The 16278-nt window shown below is 42.5% G+C and overlaps 1 protein-coding gene across 9 annotated transcripts in view; it reads left to right on the top strand.

The window, feature by feature from the left end:
* The first annotated feature begins 227 nt into the window (after positions 1-227).
* The window catches only part of LYST (lysosomal trafficking regulator), a 173521-nt gene continuing 157470 nt past the window's right edge, over positions 228-16278 (top strand). For 8 of the 9 annotated variants that reach the window (XM_073338158.2, XM_073338159.2, XM_073338161.2 and 5 more), the window contains exon 1: positions 228-360. The gene's annotated coding sequence lies outside the window, so the exon portion shown is untranslated. The other variant, XM_073338157.2, reaches the window with a different exon arrangement.

Here is a 16278-nt window from a genome sequence, read left to right as displayed (position 1 = left end):
GAGGGAGGGCCAGTGGGAGGGGCATGAGGGGATCAGGTCTGTGTAGAGGAGAGCGCCCCGCCCAAGGAATCCCCCTGCGCCAGTCACGCTCGGGGCTGCGTTTCCCATTGGCCCGTAGGACGCACGTGATCGCCTGGCGGGGAGCCGGCGCCCCTGATTGGTCTCTGGCGCGTCGCCTGGGCCGGGAGGGTCAGGGGGTGGGCTCAGCGTTTCCCGGGTGACGGAGAGGGAGGGGGCGGCTCTGGTCCCGGCGGCAGGCGGAGGCCGGATCCTGGCAGGGGCGGGCGGCCGTTGTCACAGGGATAAGAGCGGGGCGGCCGGCGCCGCGCGGGGACGCGGCGGTGACAGCGGCGGGACCCGGTAAGGGGCTGGTGCCGGTGCCGGTGCCCGAGCGGGGTCCCGTGGTCTGTGTGGGCCTAAAGTTCCAGGGGAGCTGAACGGGTGCGTGTCGGTGGGGTGGGGAGGGAACTGAGGGGTGTGTGTGTGTGTGTGTGTGGTGGGGGCTGACGGGGTTTGTTTATCTGTCCTCGGGGTGGCGGGCGGGGTGTCTGGCTGAGTCCGGGGTCCCCCCCCCCACCCCATAGAGCAGCGAGGGAGGGGGGTTGCCCCGGCTCCGGGGCACGCAAAGCCCCTCTCCCCTCAGCGCAGCTTGTGGGCGGGCGGTAACTTTGTTGGTAGCTGGGGCAGAGCCGTGTTTGGGGTTCCTCTACCGCTGTCCCTGGCCCCGACTGGCTGGTCCCGGGCCCAGCCTCTTCAGGCCGGGGCAGCGCTGAGCTTGGTGCTGTAAGGACCATCCAGGAGCTCGGTCCCCCGCGGCTGTCTGGGTGAGTTAGAGAGGCGGTGTCGGGAGGCGACAGCATTAATTAGCCTCGGTGAGCACCCGCTGTCGGGCAGAGCGAAAACATTACATTGTAGTGCTGGGGGTAGCGGCTCTCGGCATGAGCGAAAGTCAGTTACTAAGTTCAGAAAATACTTTATCTACAAGAGGAATAGCATTTTCCTGGAAAACTTAGATATGTAACTTTCTCCCTTCTCTGAGCCTTTTTGGATGATTTCTTCACTCTTTTCTTAACCGTTGTCCGTTTCATAGTCCTCTCCATCACGCTTGTACTGTAGAGTGGCACAGAGTGATGGGCACAGAAGACTATGCTTACCCAGAAGTAACTAAGGAGATCCTTAGTGCAGGTTTCACCATATGTCCTAAGCTTGGTCATTCTCCCCCGCCCAATCTTCAAAGTGAAAACTTGAAAGTTTTTCAGGAGACTAAGATATTGGACTAAGCCAACTTCGTTATTTACAAGGAAACGTGTATTGCTTTTTGTTGTTTGAGCTGTGTTTTCTAGATGATTTAAGTGGCCTTACAGAGTTCCGTAACTAACTGGTAGCACAGCATATTTGGGACGTTTTTCTTGATGACACCTGCTGTTGTATGAGATATGCACACCCAGTATCTTGAGATGTGGTTAGGTAGATAGTGTTATTAAGGCATTCTGTTTTTGTTTCATGTAATATGATTTGATTGACGAGTTTCAATAAAATGAGTAAATAGTAATCAGATTGGTTTAGTTAACTTCTCACATCTTCTGTATTGTACAATGCAAAGAGCAAATAAGTTATACTTACATAGTGTTACTTCCTTTGTTACTTACTGGGCCTTATCTTATATGTATCCATGAGCACTTTAATATCCCTCTTCCCTAGATGGCTCTGCTATATCTTTCCAGTGTTCAGTATTTTCTTTGCTATCATTAGGTTTACCTTCACCTACTTAATAGTGTCATAAGCAATAACCTGTCATTTTAAATAGTCTATTTGTATGTGAACAAGTCTTATTCTATTTAGGTTTTTATGCCACGTTCATCACTGTATTATAGGAGTGCTTCCAGTAGTGCATCAAGCCATGTGACTAAACATCTGTATCTGTTGTTTGTTCTCTTATCCTCTCCCCAAAGGAAGAAGCATGCGCAGTGGAGTGTCTTGTTAAATATATCTGTTGCAATGTGTTCATATTAGAGAATGAACAAAATATTCTTTGTTTATATTAAATGTAAATATTTAATACCTACTAATCTAGTGGCAATATTATAGCATATGTTTATTGTGTGTTTGTCTTGTCTTACAGTCCTGTAGTCATAGTGTATGCATACAGTTATCACAATCAAAATAAAAAGTCTCAGTAAATGATTGGTTTCAGAGTAACAGCCGTGTTAGTCTGTATTCGCAAAAAGAAAAGGAGTACTTGTGGCACCTTAGAGACTAACCAATTTATTTGAGCATGAGCTTTCGTGAGCTACAGCTCACTTCATCGGATGCATACCGTGGAAACTGCAGCGGACATTATATACACACAGAGATCATGAAACAATACCTCCTTCCACCCCACTGTCCTGCTGGTAATAGCTTATCTAAAGTGATCATCAAGTTGGGCCATTTCCAGCACAAATCCAGGTTTTCTCACTCTCCACCCCCCCCCACACACACAAACTCACTCTCCTGCTGGTAATAGCCCATCCAAAGTGACAATTCTTTACACAATGTGCATGATAATCAAGGTGGACCATTTCCTGCACAAATCCAGGTTCTCTCACCCCCCTCCAAAAACCACACACACAAACTCACTATCCTGCTGGTAATAGCTTATCCAAAGTGACAACTCTCTACACAATGTGCATGGTAATCAAGGTGGGCCATGTCCAGCACAAATCCAGGCTTTCTCAACGCGCCCCCCCCTTTTTTTTCCCCCGGGGACACACACACACACACACTCACTCTCCTGCTGGCAATAGCTCATCCAAACTGACCACTCTCCAAGTTTAAATCCAAGTTTAACCAGAACGTCGGGGGGGGAAGAAACAAGGGGAAATAGGCTACCTTGCATAATGACTTAGCCACTCCCAGTCTCTATTTAAGCCTAAATTAATAGTATCCAATTTGCAAATGAATTCCAATTCAGCAGTTTCTCGCTGGAGTCTGGATTTGAAGTTTTTTTGTTTTAAGATAGCGACCTTCATGTCTGTGATTGCGTGACCAGAGAGATTGAAGTGTTCTCCGACTGGTTTATGAATGTTATAATTCTTGACATCTGATTTGTGTCCATTTATTCTTTTACGTAGAGACTGTCCAGTTTGACCAATGTACATGGCAGAGGGGCATTGCTGGCACATGATGGCATATATCACATTGGTGGATGTGCAGGTGAACGAGCCTCTGATAGTGTGGCTGATGTTATTAGGCCCTGTGATGGTGTCCCCTGAATAGATATGTGGGCACAGTTGGCAACGGGCTTTGTTGCAAGGATAAGTTCCTGGGTTAGTGGTTCTGTTGTGTGGTATGTGGTTGTTGGTGAGTATTTGCTTCAGGTTGCGGGGCTGTCTGTAGACAAGGACTGGCCTGTCTCCCAAGATTTGTGAGAGTGTTGGGTCATCCTTTAGGATAGGTTGTAGATCCTTAATAATGCGTTGGGGGCTGAAGGTGACGGCTAGTGGCGTTCTGTTATTTTCTAAAGTGAGTTTGGGGGGGGGGGGCGGAGGGTGAGAAAACCTGGATTTGTGCTGGAAATGGCCCAACTTGATGATCACTTTAGATATGCTATTACCAGCAGGACAGTGGGGTGGGAGGGGGTATTGTTTCATGGTCTCTGTGTGTATATAATGTCTACTGCAGTTTCCACGGTATGCATCCGATGAAGTGAGCTGTAGCTCACGGAAGCTCATGCTCAAATAAATTGGTTAGTCTCTAAGTTGCCACAAGTACTCCTTTTCTTTCAGTAAATGATTGTTCAAGATCATGGAGCACTGTAAATAGCGTGAAGGGGAAAATGTATTCTTTTTTTACCTTTCACAATTGTGCATGAGAATTCTGTCTAGTTTGATGGAATTTTTCTAATAGTATCAATTTAAAATTACACCATGACAAGACATGCTAACTCTCCTCTTATTTCCCCCCCATCCCTTTTTGTAAAAACTTGGGTGGAGACCTTTGCATACCCAACCCGAACACCTCTTGAAGTTTACTCCTGGGGGAATTCTGTGCCAAAAAATTAAATTCTGCCCACAATATTTTACAATTCTACAAAATTCTGCATATTTTGTCAAAACAACACAATATAATCCTGTCAGCAAGTATGGCCCTAATACGGACAAAAAAGATTCAGGAAATGTTTTTTGACAAGGATTCCTTACTAGTCATATTAATATAGAACTTGTAGTTTAAAGAATTCTTACTCAAATACAGATGTGTATTTCCAGCACCCCTCAGAAGCCATGCAAAGGCTTGCGGGAATCAGGGGTAATAGAGGAGCTGAGGGAGAGGGAAGTAATTGCTGGGAAGGAGCCTGGGGAGGGTTGTTGGGTGTGAGTGGGGGAAGTATGGAACAGGGTTGTTTTAGGGCTGAGGGTGGTGGGGTTTTTTTTGTTTGTTTTTTGTCTTGTTTTTTTGGAGGTGGGAGAGACAAGGAGTTTGGGGAGCCTCCCCCTGCAGACCCCGAGCCTCTCCCATTCATTTATGCACATCTGACCCCCTGTCCCAGTGTGCCCCCTCCCATTAGCCCCTGGGTCAGTGCTGTCACCCAACTAGCTTCTGAGCATCCCAGTGTGCTCCACTCTCTGTCCCTGCCTCCTCACCTTGCCACACTGTGAGGAACACAGCCTCTCTGCTGGCTTGCTGCCCTCTTCTGGTGCCACAGCAGCCCCTACTGGGTGAAAGGTGTAACTGCAGTACTTCTCCAGCAGAATCTATATTCTATGGAGGAAAAAAAATTTCTGGAGGACATGAATTCTGTGTGCACACAGTGGTGCAGAATTCCTCGGGAACAGAAGTTGAACTAACAAAACTAATGTTGAAAGCACAGTAGATTTGGGATGTAGTTTTATCCTGGTTTATAAAAGTCTAGGGAGGAACTTTCTGTGTTTGAAATAATCTGGGAATGTTTTCCTGTTCAGAGGTAGATAGGTAGCATTTAAGATAATTCGTCACTTTAAATTGAAAGCTAACAGAGTATCCTGTCAAAAATTAAATTAGTACCTACAGGTTTAAAAATACTACTAATTTTATTCCCTCCCCCCCCATAGCTTTTGGCTCCTCCTATCCATGCATATCCAACTTTATGCCTCTCCCTGTCACTTTTGCACTGCAGAATGTAAGAAAATGAGAGAAGGGATAAGGATGTATTAGAATTCTTTGAGGGTGGACAAGGTTGATCCAGTGGATATAGTGTACTTGACCTTTCAGAAAGCCTTTGACAAGGTCTGTCACCACAGGCTCTTGAGCATAGCCAGAAGTCATGGGGTAAGAGGGGAAGGTCTTGGATCAGTAACTGCCTAAAATATAGGAAACAAACGGTAGGAATAAATAGTTTTCACACTGGAGAGGTAAATAGTGGGGTCTCAAGAATCTGTACTGGAACTAGTGCTGTTCATTAATTATCTTGAAAAAGGGGGAACGAAGTGTGCAGACAATACAAAAGTACTCAAGATAGTTAAGTCCAAAGCTGATAGCAAAGACTCACAAAAGGGTCTCACAAAACTGGGTTACTGCGCAGTAAAATGACAGGTGAAATTCAGTGTTGATAAATGCAAAGTAATGCAAATTAGAAAACATCCCAACTGTACATACACAGTGATGGGTTTTAAATTAGTTGGTACCACTCAAGAAAGAGATCTTGGAGTCATCATGGACAGTTCTCTGAAAACGTCTGTTCTGTGTGCAGTGGCAGTCAAAAAATACCTAACAATGTGAGGAACCCTTAGGAAAGGGATAAAACAGAAAATATGATGATGTCACTACATAAGTCCATGGTATGCACACACAAATACTGATTGCAGTTCTGATTTTGCCCCATCTCAGAAAGATATATTAGAATTGGGAAAGGTTCATTTTTGTTGCGCTTCTCTATACAACTTCCATGTGAGAAGAGATTAAGAAGTCTGGGGCTGTTTAGCTTAGAAAACAGACAGCTAAGGGAGGTTTTATAAAGACCGACCTACAACATCATGACCAGTGTGAAGAAAGTAAATAAAACTTCCTTATTAACCCCGTCACATAGCACAAGAACCAGGGGTCACTCAATGAAATTAAAAGGCAGCAGGTTTAAAACACACTTAGGGAAGTACTTCATGCAGTGTACGGTCAACCTGTGGAACTTGTTGCATGGGGATGTTGTGAAGGCCAAAGGTATAACTGGGTTCAAAAAAGAATTAGATAAGTTCATGGAGGATAGGTCCATCAGTGACTATTAGCCAAGATGGTCAGGGACACAACCCGATGCTCTGGGTGTCCCTAAACCTTGGACTGTCAGAAGCTGGGACTGGATGAGAGGGGATGGATCACTCAGTTGCCTTGTTCTGTTCATTCCCTTTGATGCATCTGGCACCAGCCAGTTTCAGAAGAGAGAATACAGGGCTAGGTGGACCATATGGCCATTCTTATATTCTTATGTAGGAGTACCTTTGATATTCGTATGGAACATGTTGAGAAGTTAAATGTCTGGTATGCAAACATAGAAGCAAGAAACTCTTAAAATACAAACTTTTTGATAAATGAGTGTTTTAGTAAGGGTTCTCAAGAATTCAGCATTCCTTCTAGATAACTATAACATACACATTAACATTTTTTACATATAAGAATCCTGTATTTAAGTTTATTTTGATGAAAAATTGTCTTTATATTGAAATAGTGTCTGTAAATATTGTGGAATATAAACAAAAGCATTTCTGATAACATAGTGGCTTTTAGTTTTGAGATTCTACCTTTAAGCATGCAGCAAAATAATTGCATTGACAACTCTAGCTTATACTGTAGTTTGGATGTCTTTGTGTTCTAATCATTCTGCAGTTTTGATACCCAGCTTCTCATCAAAATCAGTAACATCATTTACAGTGACATTTTAGAGAGGTTTTTGTTGGGTGTGTTTGGCTTTTTTGTGAGGGGAGAAGGGATTGACTTAATCATGAGAGGATTATGGTGCAGCAACAGATTTTGACCTTTGATGTTAAGGCGTTCACTTTTTCTTCTAGAGATGACATAAGATTCTGTCCTCTCCAAAGAACTTCATGCCACAACCTTGCTCTGGATCCATCTCCTTCCTGGCTGAGGAAGGCTACTGTGGAGGTGCTAGGCCCTGAGTTAATGGAGAGCAGGCGTTGTATAGCTTTTAATCAAGAAGCCATCACTTGACATTGACAGGCTGGTTAACTGTTGTCTTGTGTCTAATCATTTCTGGTTTAGATTATTGAAAAGAAGAAAAGTCTTGATGAGCGAACTCTCATATTTAGATGCTTTGGAATTCCTTGGCCCTCGTCAAACTATTTTTTGACTTAAGTATGGGACAGAGAGTGCAGTACTGGCATTGCTTGATCTTGTGATGGATTCTTCTATGAGGGTGATAGCTTTTAGATAGGATCAAGTATCCATGCTATCATATGATCAATCAGTTACCTTTGATACTGTTGATCAAAGGTGTTCCTGACTTCCAAATGCTTTTTTTGCCTTAAAAGGACTCCTATATAAAACTCTTCTGGTGCCGTCTTGATTTCTTGTACGTGCGGGCTTTAGAAAGGTTAGTGAGGGAACATGAGTTGCTGCCTTCAGGATACAAAGGATGCTCAACTTTATTTGTCTTCTGATTCAAATGGTGCAGTGGAATGCCTTCCTTAGTACTTGGTTGGGATTGGGGCATGGAAGAGAGTGAGCTGGCTGAGCCCCAACACAGATAAAACAGCAGTGATGTTGGGTGTGGGAGTTGAAGGGTTTGGAGGGGAAACAGCCTCAAGACTTGGCAAAGCATAGCTGCCTGCTGAGGGCATATTTTGGCCATTTGTTCCTCATGTTCACAGTTTCAGGGTCTGACTAGAATCCCATTTATTGTTGGAAGATCAGTTTTCAGTACTAGTGATGGCAACTTTTTTGTATGTTAGATGAAGAGGTTGTGACTGTTCCCAGATGTGGGCTTTTCTACCATGTTTCATACCTTTACTGAACCATATTTGGACTACAGTACAGCACATTAAAGGAGGATACACTTTAAATCTGTTGGGGAAACTGAAACTGGAATAAAATGCATCAGCTTGCTTTTTAAGTGGTGTATCTTCCTATGGTCTGCTTTGGAATCTGCACTGGTTTTCTGTATGTTTTCTGATTTGAGTTTAAGGTGTTGGTTTTGATTTATAAAGCCCTAAGTTGCCTGGGACTTGTCTGATTGAAAGACTTGCTTCTCTTTCTGTGACATACTGCTACAACTGAGATCAAATGACAGGTTTCAGAGATCAAACTGAGATCAAAGAATGTATTCAAACTGGTGCTCTCTCAAAGTAGATCTATTTAAATCAGTGACTTAAATCATCAATTTTAATAATTTAAATCAGCAATAAGGAAAGCTTGATTTAAATTGATTTTAATCTTGATTTGCATTTATATTTTCTAATGAAATGCTGATTCTTATGTTAATTTGTAGCTAAATATATAGTTTACACTAAATTTGGTGCTGCTTTTTGCTAATTAGGATGGTACACTATACAATTAAGACAGTAAATATAAGCTAAGCTATATAATTTTTTTTACTTTTTTAATTAGAAAATGGTGAATGATGCATTTCTTATTTACTAGATTTAATTTTTACTTGCTCTTTTGGTTAGAAATTTAAATCACATGTACAAACACAGTATTCAAATAGTTTTAAATGCAAAACATATTTCGATTAAAATTCTTTAGTGTCAACTAATTAACTGACTTATTAAACAAAGGAAGTATTTACTGTGTTTAGTGAATTGAATGGATTGTTTCTGATCACCATGTCTTTCTAGATTTTTTTAGCACCCTTTCTCTCAGACCTCATTGTTTTAATTTATGGATCAGAAGAGGAAAACAAGCTTTCCTGCTTTTGAACTCCCACTCAGTTTCTTAACTTTGAATGAACTAGTCCTTGAACTGATCTAGTTGAATAAATTGAAATAAAGAAAATATTTTTTCTACATCTGCAGAAAAGGTGACTGCTGTCAAAAGCTGGTTTAGTACGTCAACGCACTGTGGATTCAGGTGCTTACCCTGTGTGATGGGATCCCCCCAAGGTGCAACCTGGGACTGCAGGACACTGTGCCCACTTAACTGTCTCTAGCCTGGGCTGTCTCTCTGTGCCTTGCTAGTGACTAATAGCAAGCCCCTCCAGGCGTTGTGCTCACACCACACAACTGCATGTGGAACCCCCAGACCCAGCTGGATTGCATGAATGCTCCCAGAGTCACTCATGAATAACACAGAGAAAGGCACCAGAGCCAAATCCTCCAGCACTGTACCCCAGGAATATACTGTATTTCACTGCTCAAGATGGGCAATGCAAATGTATTAATTGGTTCACCACTTCAACAATGGAAAGTGGATATACACGAGCCTTTGTCAAACCTGAGCAGATTTGCCCCATGCTTTATACAAACTCAATGATAAAGATAAAACAATTAAGCAAATTTATTGACTATAAAGGGTAGATTTTTAAGTGATAGTTACCAAAAGAAGAAAAGGAGTACTTGTGGCACCTTAGAGACTAACCAATTTATTTGAGCATAAGCTTTCATGAGCTACAGCTCACTTCATCGGATGCATACTGTGGAAACTGCAGAAGACGGCTGTTACTCTGAAACTTACCAAAAGAAATACAATATAAGCATTGAGTCTAAACTTTCAATCCTATTAGACTGGGCAGCAACTAGATTAAGCAGTTTTTCTCACCCCACTGGATATTGCAGTCCTTAATATACAGGTTTGGCCCAGGTTTAAGGAACAATCTCCTGTGTTGGAGTTTTGTCGTCTTCTCTATGTCTTGGTTGCTTGTAGCATAGATGGGGCAGGAGAAGGGCCCAGTATGTGTCCACTCTGTCTGTTTTATACCCTCAGTCCATGTGCTTGGGGAGCATAAGTCCAGGCATGTCTTGGGAGCGTTGCTGAGTCACCCAGCAAGGTTGAGCAATTTCCCAGGTATGACCTCATGCAAGTGAGTCATTGCATTGTAGCTCCCTTGCTGGACAATGGTTGTTGATGGGTTGTTTGACACCCTGCCCAGGTGCTGGTTACTTTCCTTGCTGTAGCCTCTGGGGAGCTAATATCTGGCTGATTTCCCTAACCTACAGCATGTTTTAGTGACCACCATACAACACAATTCTTATAACTTCATATGCATTAATGATACATATATATGGATAGGGAAATGACTTTCAGCAGATCATAACCTTTCCCCTGATACCTTACAAGGAATGCTTTATATGCAAGATCGCGATTATATGAAAATGAGGAGTATGGGGTTACAGTACGCTTCTCCAAGGTATAGAATGTCACACCCAGTGACTTCACTTGTTCAGTGGTTTGATTTTTTTTGTTTGTTTTTGAGACTTGAAGCAAACATGGACTGTGAAAGTATTTTATTTCAATAAAAAATAGGTTGTAGTAAGTTTAGGCCTTAACACAGGTTTTTAAAATAATTTGATTTAAAGTAGGTTTATTTAAAAAAACCCTCAATTTGTTTTTTAAATCCAATTTTTAATAATTGATTTTTTTTATTTTTTTTAATCCACCTGTGCTCTCTAGATATGGGAGGAAGCAGCTGGGTAGAAAGTCTTTATAAAGACTTGGGCATTTGCTCCCTTCCTTGATCCAAAATAGCTTGAATTTTTTTTACCTGCATGGCATGCTGCAAAGCTTTTTTGTTGTTGTAAACCAGGACTTCTGGGGAGGAGAATGATGCTTGAGAGAGGTATTTTCTTCATTTTACCTGGCTTATTGGCAAATTGCTTGTTTTTTGTCTTTGTTTGTGGGCTTTTAAGTAAAGTACCTTGGGCTGGTATAGGTATTAACTGCAAAAAAACCTGTTTTTAGTGAGCTCCTTTGTAAGGTGTCTTTTGACATAACTAGAGAGAGCCTATTAACAAAATACAGGAAATGTCAGCAGCTAAGCAATCGGGTATTTTGTATTTGGCAATATCTGTAGCAGATGCAAAGGGAAACTTACTTCTAATTAGCTAGTCTTTTCAGTTGAGTCAGTTGCATCTTAGTTTTGTGTGGCTAATTATATTTACAATATTAAAAGAACATTAAGGTTGGAAAGTCAAGCACTCAAAAGTTAGGAAACACAAGACTTAAGAAAAGGAGTACTTGTGGCACCTTAGAGACTAACAAATTTATTTGAGCATAAGCTTTCATGAGCTAGAGCTATCACCAGCAGGAGAGTGAATTTGTGTGGCGGGGTGGAGGGTGAGAAAACCTGGATTTGTGCTGGAAATGGCCCAACTTGATGATCACTTTAGATTACCAGCTATTACCAGCTGGACAGTGGGGTGGGAGGAGGTATTTTCTCATATTCTCTGTGTATATATAAAGTCTGCTACAGTTTCCACGGCATGCATCCGATGAAGTGAGCTGTAGCTCACGAAAGCTCATGCTCAAATAAATTGGTTAGTCTCTAAGGTGCCACAAGTACTCCTTTTCTTTTTGCAAATACAGACTAACACGGCTGTTACTCTGAAACCTGTAACTACACACTGCAGTGTTGACATAATACTCTTTTTGCTATGGTGTGTAGCTACATGTACATTATATGCTGCCACCATGCAGCCTGAAGCAGCTGGGCAGTAGAAAGTCTGGCTTCACCCTTGTAGCTCTGGATTGGCGGGAGCATGCTCTATGGGAATGGTATTTGCCGAGTCTAATGGTATTTGTCACATGTAGAATCTGTGAGGGCTAGAGCTTGCTCAGTTGCTGTGTGGGAATGGCACTTACGCAGTCTGGTCAGCATTAGGCTCTATAAGCAGTTTGAGCGTGCACATTGAGGACAGAATTGTCATTTTATAGCTGTTAAACTCAAGTCTTTACTAAGCATGTGCAAACTGATATTCTTTTCTAAAGATATATAATGGCTAAATGTGGATGATTTTCACAATGATGGCAAAGGAACATCCCTGTCACAAAGGCCATCCCCTGACAAATTTCAACTCCTTCCTTTAAAGGATGCAGGGTACTAGACCTTCACAGAGAGAGTCAGAATTTTTTAACTTTGAAAAACAGTTATTTTCTCTTGCCTCATTCTCTGAAACACTTGAAATGTTTTAGCTGAAATCTTCCCAAAAATGTAAGCCTGGGACTGACATCCAGCATGGAAATTTTCAGTCCAAACAATTAGTTTGGCAAAGTTATAAGCAATGAAAATAAGGTCTTACAGTGAACTGTGAGGCCACCTTTATAGTAGGCGATGCTGTCATCTCCCAACTATAGTAAAGCAATTGTCTAGATTTAGTATGGGGAGTTAATATAGACATACCTGGTGGCTGAACTTTGTGACTTTGTCCTTACCCATAACTATTTTACATTTGGGGACAATGTATACCTTCAGATCAGCGGCACTGCTATGGGTACCCGCATGGCCCCACAGTATGCCAACATTTTTATGGCTGATTTAGAACAACGCTTCCTCAGCTCTCGTCCCCCAAAGCCCCTACTCTACTTGCACTATATTGATGACATCTTCATCATCTGGACCCATGGAAAAGAAGCCCTTGAGGAATTCCACCATGATTTCAACAACTTCCATCCCACCATCAACCTCAGCCTGGTCCAGTCCACACAAGAGATCTACTTCCTGGACACTACAGTGCTAATAAACAATGGTCACATAAACACCACCCTATACCGGAAACCTACTGACCGCTATTCCTACCTACATGCCTCCAGCTTTCACCCTGACCACACCACACGATCCATCGTCTACAGCCAAGCTCTGCGATACAACCGCATTTGCTCCAACCCCTCTGACAGAGACAAACACCTACAAGATCTCTGTCAAGCTTTCTTACAACTACAATATCCACCTGCGGAAGTGAAGAAACAGATTGATAGAGCCAGAAGAGTTCCCAGAAGTTACCTACTACAGGACAGGCCTAACAAAGAAAATAACAGAACGCCACTAGCCGTCACCTTCAGCCCCCAACTAAAACCCCTCCAACGCATTATTAAGGATCTACAACCTATCCTAAAGGATGACCCAACACTCTCACAAATCTTGGGAGACAGGCCAGTCCTTGCCTACAGACAGCCCCGCAACCTGAAGCAAATACTCACCAACAACCACATACCACACAACAGAACCACTAACCCAGGAACTTATCCTTGCAACAAAGCCCGTTGCCAACTGTGCCCACATATCTATTCAGGGGACACCATCACAGGGCCTAATAACATCAGCCACACTATCAGAGGCTCGTTCACCTGCACATCCACCAATGTGATATATGCCATCATGTGCCAGCAATGCCCCTCTGCCATTTACATTGGTCAAACTGGACAGTCTCTACGTAAAAGAATAAATGGACACAAATCAGATGTCAAGAATTATAACATTCATAAACCAGTCGGAGAACACTTCAATCTCTCTGGTCACGCAATCACAGACATGAAGGTCGCTATCTTAAAACAAAAAAACTTCAAATCCAGACTCCAGCGAGAAACTGCTGAATTGGAATTCATTTGCAAATTGGATACTATTAATTTAGGCTTAAATAGAGACTGGGAGTGGCTAAGTCATTATGCAAGGTAGCCTATTTCCCCTTGTTTTTTCCTACCCTCCCCCCCAACGTTCTGGTTAAACTTGGATTTAAACTTGGAGAGTGGTCAGTTTGGATGAGCTATTGCCAGCAGGAGAGTGAGTTTGTGTGTGTGTGTGTGTGTGTGTCCCCGGGGGAAAAAAAAGGGGGGGGGGCGTTGAGAAAGCCTGGATTTGTGCTGGACATGGCCCACCTTGATTACCATGCACATTGTGTAGAGAGTTGTCACTTTGGATAAGCTATTACCAGCAGGATAGTGAGTTTGTGTGTATGGTTTTTGGAGGGGGGTGAGAGAACCTGGATTTGTGCAGGAAATGGTCCACCTTGATTATCATGCACATTGTGTAAAGAATTGTCACTTTGGATGGGCTATTACCAGCAGGAGAGTGAGTTTGTGTGTGTGGGGGGGGGGGGTGGGGTGGAGAGTGAGAAAACCTGGATTTGTGCTGGAAATGGCCCAACTTGATGATCACTTTAGATAAGCTATTACCAGCAGGACAGTGGGGTGGAAGGAGGTATTGTTTCATGATCTCTGTGTGTATATAAAGTCTGCTGCAGTTTCCACGGTATGCATCCGATGAAGTGAGCTGTGGCTCACGAAAGCTCATGCTCAAATAAATTGGTTAGTCTCTAAGGTGCCACAAGTACTCCTTTTCTTTTTATAGACATACAGTAATAGTAGTTTTAAAAGGCAGCATTTACCAACAGTTGTCACATCATAGTAAATGGGATACTTCTGTAAATACTCTATATACTGTATAGAATAGTAAATAACCAGTATTTCAGATATTTTATAGTAACCTTAGACAAACATTGATTTCTTGGATGGTGGCCACTGTACTTGCCTGAGAGACTTCTTGACCAAGCATTTAATTCCACTTTAATTTGGTGTATATGTTAAAATACTAACTTTGTGCGGAATGCAATAAACATTAGAAATACAATCTCTATGGCATCTAGTTTATTCATCAGGGTGACAATAGGATAATATTCTCTTGCACTAGCTTTCCTAATTAGAGATTTCCTGGCTCAATGTTTATCAAACCTAAAAGGATTTATTTAGAAAGATCAAAATTATTGAAGACATCACAATTTCAATTAGATTATCTGCATATTTTGCCTAAGTAGTGTGTTTAGCAATATACGTGTTCAAAGCACTGTACCAACCGTAGCTAACTGACAATAGGAGTAATGAGCTTTGTAACAATATGTTACTCATGCATGGACTAAATAAAGCACCACAAATACTAACTCAAGGAAAGATATTGGCCTTAGGAGGGAAAGAAAAATCTGAATATCAGTTTGATTTCTTATAGATTTTTTTTAATCATAAATTGTAACATAAGGGGAAAAAGTCACATTGTTTACTATTACAGATTTTTATAACTTTCAGGCTTTATTGCAGTTGGAAGATATTCATTCTTTGGGACGATTGAGGCATACATATAAGAATGTTATCAATGCTACATCTCTAGCTACCAACAAATTCAGAAAAATGAAAGATCATTGAAACAAAAGTAAAAACATTATTATGGCTAAGAGATGTCTGGTAATGTTTTTAAGCCTATGAATTAGATTTTAAGCCTAAGAACTAGACCTAACAGGCAGATGTAGATATGCAAGGGTGCCTTCCTATCAGTAAGGTCTTGAGGCAACCTCACTTCTGCCTCCAAATGCTGAAATTTCCACCAAGGTGCTGTCTCTGGGCTTCACTTTGGAATTCTATATTTTATATATATCTTTGGCTAGTTAGTCTTACACATTTGGAAACTTAATCTCCACCTGTTGAAGGTGTCTCTTATATCTTCTCACCCCTCCGGAGCCTCCCTGCTATTGCAAAAAGTAGGGTCTCCACTACTCCACTTCTTGTGGGTCCCCTTTTCACCCATGAATCACTTCAGTGCTTGCTGCTGCTGCTATGCAGAGTTAACTTGAGTGACCTGAGTTAGCCTAGCTCAACTGTGAGCAGCCAGCATCACTGCAAAATAATATTTGAGTTGCTTTGTCCATACCGGTATGGTATTAAGTCTTCTGGGGCTGTGGCCCTTTGTGTAACTGGAGTCGGGCTAAGCATTCGTTCACAGTGAATTATGGGAGAATTTGTCTGCCCTTTCTAGGCACTCGGGAGGGAATTGTGGGAAGGCATTAGAGAATGAACACCATTTGAGCTGTGTTAACCTGTGTCCACACTACAAAGTGGTCATGTGAGCAGCTGACGAATTGTGCTAACTCAAGCTTTCCCCTCTTAGGGCAACGTTACTCAAATGCGGCTACAACCTTCTGAGATGTAATTGAGGTGGGGATGGGGGAAGCAGTGGCCCCTCCCCTTTGCTCTTGGATACATTGCCTTGGTGTTGGTTGCTGGAGCCGCCAATAGGGGGTTGGACCCTGCCTCCCCTTTCCTCTCCCCCTTCCGCCCCCTGAGGCACAACACTAGAGGACTCAGGCTTTGGGCTTCAGTCCTGGGGTGGCGGGGCAGCAGGCTCTGGCCACAGGGCTTCAGGCTCTAGCTGCATGCCTTCGGGCTCTGTCCTCTGGCCCCCACTGCCTCCCTGGCCCCCATTGCCTACCCCAACCCCCCCATCCGGGGCTTAATTTGTCCCCACACTTGCCAGGGCTGAGTAAGTCTGCTGTGAAAAGTGATATGTGTATGTTTTGTTAGTTTAACTTTTCACAACAGATTTACTAGCTAGCTATAAATAAA

The sequence above is a fragment of the Lepidochelys kempii genome, chromosome 3 (genome assembly GCF_965140285.1).
Source record: "Lepidochelys kempii isolate rLepKem1 chromosome 3, rLepKem1.hap1, whole genome shotgun sequence".
Taxonomy (NCBI): Eukaryota; Metazoa; Chordata; order Testudines; family Cheloniidae; genus Lepidochelys; species Lepidochelys kempii.
The sequence above is the reverse complement of the archived record's forward strand: the minus strand, read 5'-3'. Positions and strand labels throughout refer to the sequence as shown.